Consider the following 9,557-nt stretch of genomic DNA (forward strand, 5'->3'; position numbering starts at 1 on the left):
TTACTCTATTTGTATTCCAAAAGAGGGGTATGAAAGAAAAATAAAACTAGGCTCAAACTGGGTAAACAAAGGATGACACAATGTTTGGCTAGCAAAATGAAATGCCTTCATCATATCAATCTTCAAGAATGCAAGTACTAAATATGCAATAGAACCAACAAAGGATAAAATATCATACATAATATCTTTTGACCGCATCAGCATTGATAGCCATTTCTGCCATTTTGCCTTCAATATCTGTCAAATATAAGGCTCTATTGGGTAACACTTTCTTCACAATGAAGCGACCTTGCCAATTTAGGGAGAACTTACCTTTCGCTTCAACCTGGTGAGGAAGGATACTCTTCAATACCAACTGACAAACATCAAAATGCCTTGGTCGTACCTTTTTGTTATACGCTCGAGCCATTCTCTTCTGATACAATTGGCCATGACATACCAACATTAGCCTTTTTTCCTCAATCAAACTCAATTGTTCCAGTCGGGTTTTGACCCACTCGTCATCATCAATCTCTACTTCTATAATGACTCGAAGAGAAGGAATTTCAACTTCTGCAGGAATGACTGCTTCTGTCCCATACACCAATAAATATGAAGTTGCCCCTGTTGAAGTGTGAACAGTAGTGCGATACCCTAGCAATGCAAACGGCAACTTCTCATGCCATTGTCTAGACCCTTGTACTATTTTCCGCAGTATCTTCTTGATATTCTTATTGGCGGCTTCCAGAACGCCATTTGCCTTTGGACGATATGGAGTGGAATTTCGATGTGCGATCTTAAACTGTTGACACATTTCTTATATTAAATGACTATTAAGATTGGCAGCATTATTTGTAAAGATCATCTTTGGAATTCCAAACCTATAAATGATGTTGGCATGAACAAAATCTACCACCGTTTTCTTTGTTACTGACTTGAAAGTTACTGCTTCTACCCACTTTGTAAAGTAATCGATGGCCGCCAAAATGAATCTATTCCCATTTGACACTTTTGGCTCAATCGGCCCAATCACGTCCATTCCCCAAGCTACAAATGGCCACGGAGCATCCATTGCATGCAAGCCGGAGGAGAATGTATCAGAGCACCGTGTACCTGACATTGATGACACTTTTAAATAAATCGAATAGAATCCCTCTCCATAGTAAGCCAATAATAATCTGCTCGGAGGATCTTCTTTGACAAGACATAACCATTCATATGAGGTTCGCATACTCTAGAATGAACTCCAACCATGATTGTCGAGGCTTCTTTTGCATCTACACATCTCAAAAGTCCCAGATCAGGGGTTCTCTTGTATAAGATTCCCCCACTTAAGAAAAATCCACTAGTCAAACGCCTAATAGTCCTCTTTTGATCATTGGTGGCATGTGTTGGGTATTCTCCTCACTGGATGTACTGCTTGATATCAAAGAATCAAGGTTTACCATCGAGCTCTTCTTCAACTACATTACAATAAGCGTGTTGATCACGACTCTGTATATGCACTGGATTGATGTAAGCCTTATCAGGGTGTTGGAGCATTGAAGACAAAATGGCCAAAGCATCAGCAATCTCATTGCGAATTCTTGAAATATGCCTAAACTTTACAGACACAAACCGTTGACATAGATCTTTCAAGCATTGTCGATAAGGTATTAGCTTTAAATCTCATGTATCCCAATTATCTTGAATTGGATGGACAAGCAAATCTGAATCTCCCAACATAAATAGTTCCTGGACTCCCATATCAACAACTAGCCTTAAAACCAGAATGTAAGCTTCATATTCCGCCATGTTATTGGTGCAATAAAATCAAAGTTGCGCTGTTACCGAAAAATATTACCCCATATCAGAGATAAAAACTGCACCTATTTCGACTTCTTTCATGTTGACAGCTCCATCGAAGAACAACTTCCAACTTGGATTAGCATCTATAACGACTTCATCGACACAAAACACTTCTTCATTAGGAAAATCTATCTTTAATAGGTCGTACTCTTCATCAATGGGATTCTCAGCAAAATGATATGCCAAGGCTTGGGATTTCATGGCGGTTCGAGTCACATATAAAATGTCGAACTTGGTAAGCAATATTTGCCACTTTGCCAAACGACCGGTCAGCATAGGCTTCTGAAAGATATACTTCAAAGGATCCATGAGGGAGATGAGATAAGTAGTGTAGGACGAAAGATAATGCTTCAACTTCTGTGCTACGCAAGTTAGGGTACAACATGTCCTTTCAAGAAGAGTGTACCTGGCCTCATATATTGTGAACTTCTTGCTAAGATAATAAATAGCCTGCTCCTTTTTGCCCGTGACATCATGTTGACCCAGGACACAACCGAAAGAATTATTCATGACCGATAAATATAAGATCAAATGCCTACCAGGCTCCGGTGATACCAGCACGGGCGGATTTGACAGATATCTTTTGATTTTGTCGAATGCTTCCTGACATTCTTCAGTCCACTCTACCGCAATATTCTTTTTCAGCAACTTAAAAATAGGCTCACACGTGGTTGTGAGTTGAGCAATAAATATGCTGATGTAGTTCAGTCTACCCTGCAAACTCATCACCTCCGTCCTATTCTTGGGCGGGGGTAAATCCTGAATGGCTTTGATTTTTGCGAGATCCAATTCAATTCCCTGATGGCTGACTACAAACCCCAACAGCTTTCCAGACGAAACTCCAAATACACATTTTGCCGGGTTGAGCTTGAGATTGTACCTGCAAAGCCTTTCAAAGAACTTTCTTAAATCTTTAACATGGTTAGCCTGACTCTTTGACTTAATAATCACATCATCTACATAGACTTCAATCTCTTTATACATCATATCATGAAACATAGTGGTCATGGCTCTCATGTATGTTGCTCCAGCATTCTTCAAATCAAACGACATCACTCGATAGCAATAAGTCCCCCATGGTGTGATAAAAGACGTCTTTTCTGCGTCTTCATCATCCATAATAATCTGGTGGTATCCGGCATAGCAATCCACAAAATAGGAAACCTCGTGTTTAGCATAATTGTTCAGCAAAATATGGATGTTGGGCGACGAAAAATCATCTTTCAGATTTGCTCTGTTCAAATCACGGTAATCAACACATACTTGAATTTTGTCATCTTTCTTTGGGACAGGAACAACATTGGATAACCAATAGGATAATGAGCCACTCGAATGACTTTGGTCTCAAGTTGTTTCATGATTTCCTCTTTGATTTTGATACTTACATCAGTTTTAAACTTCCTTAATGTCTGTTTGACAGGGGGGAAGGCAGGATCAGTTGGAAATTTATGAGCCACTAATTCAGTGCTTAAACCAGGCATGTCATCATAAGACCATGCAAAAACATTCTTATAATCAATTAATGCTTGAATCATTCCATATTTTAGCTGTGGCAAAGCATGTACACCGATTTTAATTTCCCTAACATCTTCTTGATTCCCTAGATATTTAATTGGCTCAATTTTATTCAAATTAGGATTCGGTTTGTCTTCAAACTGTTCCAACTCTGTGCGTATTTCCTCTAGTGCCTCTTCTTCATCATATTCCTCCTCTTACGTCAATATATATTAATTAGTTTGGATTTTAAGATCAGGCTGAAAATTCTGCATGCATGTCATGTCATTAGAATCAGCATAAAGAGAACTGTATAAAGAAAAAGACAACAACAAAATATATTAGACACAAAATAAGGGGACATTGTATTTCATTAAAAGGGAAAGATAAGAGGGTTTAAACACAAATGACAACAGAATATAAAGCTAAATTCTGAATTACAACCCTGGAATAACTCGTATAAATAGAAAAAAAAACAAAATAAACTACCAAAACTCCCTCCTGACGAGGAGAGGAGTAGTGACTTCCCAATTATTAAGCTGGACCTCAGGAACTATGAACTGCACGTCTACCTTACTGGTACCCTCTCCTGCTTCAACTATGTCAACATCAATCAGCAGGTTCTGGAAGTCATCAACTAATTCAGCTACAAATTCTACAAGCTTCGTGACATCGCTCTTGACAAATGATTCACTGAGTAGCGGCATTGGGCCAAGGAGTGACTATGTTTCCTTTTCCCTTCCCTTGGCCTTCTTCAAATCTTCAGCCGTAGGTTTAAATCCTAGACCAAAAGTGCTCATGTTCTCTCTCGGACATATGGGACGAACGATACCATGCAGAGATACTCCCAAACCGTTCCATGGCATAAATCCATATTTCAAAAGCTCACTCACCATTATGATAGAAGCGGAAGACAATTGTGGTCCTGGAATAACCTGTCCTTCAAGGATACGATCTACTGGCACTGTATCAAAAGTTTGATAGACAAATATCTCCTCTACATTATTTTTTTCAATTAGAGACAAGGGAGAATCTTCGTAGGCAGACAAATCCCCTTCACCGTGAATAACCACTTCTTGCCTGTCATGCTCAAACTTGATCATCTGGTACAATGTAGATGCAACCGCCTTGGCTTTGTGGATCCATGGTCTTCCCAACAACAGATTATAAGAGGAGTTGATATTCAATACTTGAAACTTTAGGGCGAATTAAACAGGCCCTAAAATCAACATTAGTTCTATTTCGCCAATGGAGTTGTACTTTGCTCCATTGAAAGCCCTGACACATACATTATTGGGCCTGATCCTCTCAACACCAATATTCAAATTTTGCAAGGTAGAGATAGCGAAAATATTTATGCCAGAACCTCCATAAATCATGACATGAGTGACGTATAAATATTCACACTTCACGGTAGTATAAAGCCCCAGATTATCCCCGTACCTTCAACTGGCAATTTGTCATTAGAGAAACTGATCCGATTGACCTCAAAGATTTTTTCGACCATTTTTTCAAGCTGATTTACTGTAATCTCCCTAGGAACATATGCTTCATTTAATACCTTCAATATAATATTACAATGTTCCTTGTAATGCAACAACAACTATAAGAGAGAAATTTGAGCAGGGGTCTTCTTCAACTGATCTATTATTGAGTACTCCGGCAGTTTCATCTTTCTCAAAAACTCTTCGGCTTTTTCTTCGGTGACAGGCTTCTAGAGAGATGAAGTCCCACTCACCCCTGGCTTGGGCTTCCTCAAACTTTCAGGCACGAAGCATCTTCCTGACTGAGTCAGACCCCCTACCTCATCTACTTCTTCCTTAACTTTCTTTCCCTGATAAGTCATCACAGTCTGCTTATAGTTCCAGGGGACCTTTTTCATATCGGTGATCGAAAGCTAGATTTCTGGTTTGATGACAATGGGTACCACAAGTACTCTCTTTACAGTCAAAATAGTCTTACCTGGAGCTCCTACCACCGTCAACTTAGGTTTGTCCTAAATTAGACCAACAATTGTTTTGGCTCATTTCATCGTGATCACGGGTTTCTTCATGCTTTCTTGGACTTTATCTTCTCATGCTTCTTTATGGCTCAATAATATTGCTTTCAATGAATCTGCCACATACACCAATTTATCTTCATTGGTCTGTATTCTAACAATAGGCTTATGACACATCGACGACTCTTTGTCGTCATATCTCAATTCCAATATATTGGTTTCAGCATGGGTTGGCCGCGGATTCTGGTTGATGCTTGGACCCTCCGGGGCCTGAACCATAATCTGATTTGCATCGATTAAATCCTGGATGGGTCTCTTCAAATGCCAGCATTTATCGATATCATGCCCTGGCATGTCAGAACAACACGCACACCTTAAAGAATAATCCAGATTTCTTGGGGGTGGATTCGAAAGCCTTCCTTGAATTGGGCTCAAGACCATCATCTTTCTAAACCTATCAAACAAGCTAGCATATGACTCCCCAAGAGGTGTGAACTGATTTTTTACCGCCTTCTCTTTCTTATACTCGAACCTATGTTAGAAACTGGGTCTGGTGGGGTTTTGGTAATTTGGAGGAGCTGAAGGACGATTTTAAGGAGCTTGCACACGCCATTACGGGTAAGAAGGGGTTTGAGCATATGGTTGTGCGCTATATACTAGGTACGGGGGTGGTGGAATGGAATATAGTGGGTTTTGTGGGGGATAGTAATGATGGGGAGGAATATATGGAGCTTGGGCATAGGCTTGGGCTTGGGGTTAGTGATAGGGGCGAGGCGGTCATTTGGGATAGGAATTGGATCCAGCTACAATGGTTGCCACTTCCTCTTTCTTCTTTTTACCTCCAAAAGTTCTAGAGCCACCTTGAATTGCTTGGGTGGTGGCCTTTAATGCAGCAAAACTCATAATCCGTCCAGTCTTGATTCCATCCTCTATCATCTCTCCTATTTTTAGGACTTCAATAAATGACTTTCCCATCATCGGAAGTAAATGGTTAAAAGAGGTCTCATCCTATGCCTGAATAAAGACCTCTACCAACTTACTCTTCTTCATTGGAGGTTTTACCCTTGCGGCCTGTTCACGTCATCTTATTGCATATTCTCGAAAGCCTTCAGTACTTTTCTTCTTCATGTTGACTAGGGATTTCTCATCAGGATTCAGATGGACGTTATATTGAAAATGTTGCACAAATTTATTAGCTAGGTCTTCCCAGTTGTTCCAATTGTCAATATCCTGATCGACGAACCATTCTGAAGCTAGACCGGATGGACTTTCGCCAAAGAAAGCCGTAAGCAACTTTTCTCTTCCCCTGCAGCCCTCAATTAGTTGCAATAATGTCTCAAATGCACCACGGGATCACCGTGACCCGCGTACTTCTCAAATTTGGGCATTTTAAAACCAATGGGAACGTTAACGTCTGGGAACATGCAAAGATCTCTATAGGAAACACTCTTATAACCCCTAACTCCCTACAAATTCCTCATGGCCTGTTCTAAACTCTTCAACTTCCGCGCCATGACTTTTTGCTCCTCTGTTCCAATAGGTTTCTCCGTATTAAATGGAAATGCAGGTGGCTGAGTATACCCATATGGTTCATTCATCGCCAATGTAGGTTTTGGGGCATAATACTGATTATCTGAAACCTTCAATACTAGCTCACTAGCATACCGAGGGAGTACCATTGTCGGACGCACAGTATAGGCGGGAGCTTCAAGTGGTGGCGGAACCACGAACACAGGCGCTGCTGGTGGCGCCGGCTGAGTCGCGGGCCTCGGTTGAGGAACTGTCAGGGGCACAGTAGAAGTGCTAGGGTAATATTTTCACGGAGTAAATCCTGGTGCATGCTCCGATGACTTAATGGGAACAGAGAATTGCGCCTGAGAGAGCGGTGGGCAATTGGGGATATTCCCAAGATCTTCAGGGAGTGGAGTATGAGGCATGCCACTAGCCCATGCTCGGTGTAGATCTAGCAATTTTTGTCTAAGTCTTAGTACCTCATCATTGCATTTTGAACTTTCTTCCCTGGGATCCTGATCTGGATCAATGAGTGAATTTTCAATCTCCCTACTGTAGACACCTAATTTTGTCCCTCTTGAACACCCATTTTATCCTTTTTTAGCTCACCTCACCACGTGCCCTAGCTCACGTCATTACATCCCACAAAAATACAAAAAATTAACAACCATTAACAAATTAAATCCCTAACCTTATCCTAATAAACTTTATCCTAATCACCAACCCCTAACCCCACCCCATAACCCATACCCCACGTACCCCTTTTTATTTTTGGCTTTTTTTGATAACAAATCCATAAGATAATAGGAAACCACCTTGAAGATTCCATTTTTATTTTCCTAATTCAACAAAAAAAGATAAACTACATACCAAAAGGGAGGGGGACCACGATTTGCTCTCCAAAAATTACAAAGGGGAATTTATTATATAGACACAAAAGATCACAGCAAAAGGAGAAAGGCTTCCATTTTCCACTCCATAAATACATACACTCGCCATTCTCAATAGAAGGGGACAAAATTCATACCTCACGAACGAGGACCATTCTTTTTTTTCTCATCTCTGCTCCACAGCCAACATATAGATCCGATCGAAAAAGGGTGACAGAGACTCTATTTTTCCTCTTTCTTTATCATAAACACATACGCACAGTGAGAGGGAGAGATCGAGAGAGCTTCGAGAGAAGAGAGGAGAGCGAGAGAAGAGATAATAACGATGGGCTGACTATTCCGGTGAGTCTTTGTCTAAAAAGTGCTGCCATCATCCCGTCGCACCGTCTTTCTCTGGTTTGCATCGTCATCAGATCGTCTGAGCTCACTGAAGCTCAAAATTGTACTGTTTTTCAGTTTCTGTTGGATTTTGGGAGCTTTGATTTCAATTTTTGTTTCATTTGTTCTTTGTGGAGCTTTGTTAGAATTGGATTTCAAGGGTTGGAGACCGATATTTAAGGTCGAGTTGCTGAGGCTGATTCGGGGTTCCTCGGCATACGGAATCATATTCTTGATTGACTGATATTTGAAATAAAATCATCACTGAGGTCCATTTCTTAACTTTTCCTCTTTTCTTTCATTGTTGATGGAATATGATGCATTGAATGGAATCTCGCATGTTGCTTGATCTTGATTAGTGATAAATTGTTACTTTGATAGTGACTTGTTGCTTAATTTCATTGAAAAGTGATTGTGGGTTGTTGAAGATGGCGATTTGTGAATTGTGGGAAATTCGATGTTAAAGGGGAATTTGGGGAGGAAATTAAAAATCGGTTAAAAGTGAATATTGATTTATGTTGGTTTAGCGAAGATTTCTTGTCTCCGAACAAACATCGACTTTGTTAAAATCGATAGAATTATGTCTTAGGCCGTGGTTCGTTAGGCGAGAAATAGAGTTAGGCAAATTTAAGAACGTTGGATTGGTGAATGCTTGAAATATGTGTTGTATGGTTTTGTTTTATCACTTTGGATCAATTGTACTATTCAGCCGGGGAATGCCCCGAGGTCTTATGTACTTATTCACCGGGGAATGCCCTGAAGTACCATGTACTTGAAGACGACCCACGATCAAGGCCCAGAACGTCAGGTGGAGAAAGCAACGGAGTGTAGTTTAGAATTAGCATAGAATAGAGTAGGTTTATATTTTCGTTTTTTTTGTTTCGGGATTGTAATAATCGGATTGGACATCATAATTTTGGATTTGTTTTGTTTGTTTGTTTGATTGATTGTTTTGTGTGATTTTTTGTGGTTTATATATTCATAATGTCAATTAGCCGATACGCTCTACCAAGCAACCGTGGTCAAACCACGGGACCGAGGGGTGCCTAACACCTTCCCCTCGGTCAACAGAATTCCTTAGTCGGAACCTCTGTTCGTGGATCAGTTTTGCGGAGTCAAAAATCATTTTGAAAAGGATTTTTCAAAGGTGACTTGGCACACCGGATTATGCCAAGTGGCGACTCTAAGTTTTGAATGAAAATAATCCTTTTCGAAACCAATCTTCATTTTGTCACTTTACTAATAAAAACCCTTTTGAACCTAAAACCGATTCTTTTTGGTTGTGAAAAAAGGGTGTGACACCTACTAGCCATGGCAAGCTTCGCTTTTGATCTAGTGGAGTACGGGTGACTAGCCAGAGTGCTGCAAACCAACCACTTATCTAAAAAAACATGCTCATCAAAGACAAAACCCATTAGGATTAGGTCACACAACAAGCATTGGAATCATATATGTAA

The sequence above is a fragment of the Capsicum annuum genome, chromosome 10 (genome assembly GCF_002878395.1).
Source record: "Capsicum annuum cultivar UCD-10X-F1 chromosome 10, UCD10Xv1.1, whole genome shotgun sequence".
NCBI classification, from domain to species: domain Eukaryota; kingdom Viridiplantae; phylum Streptophyta; class Magnoliopsida; order Solanales; family Solanaceae; genus Capsicum; species Capsicum annuum.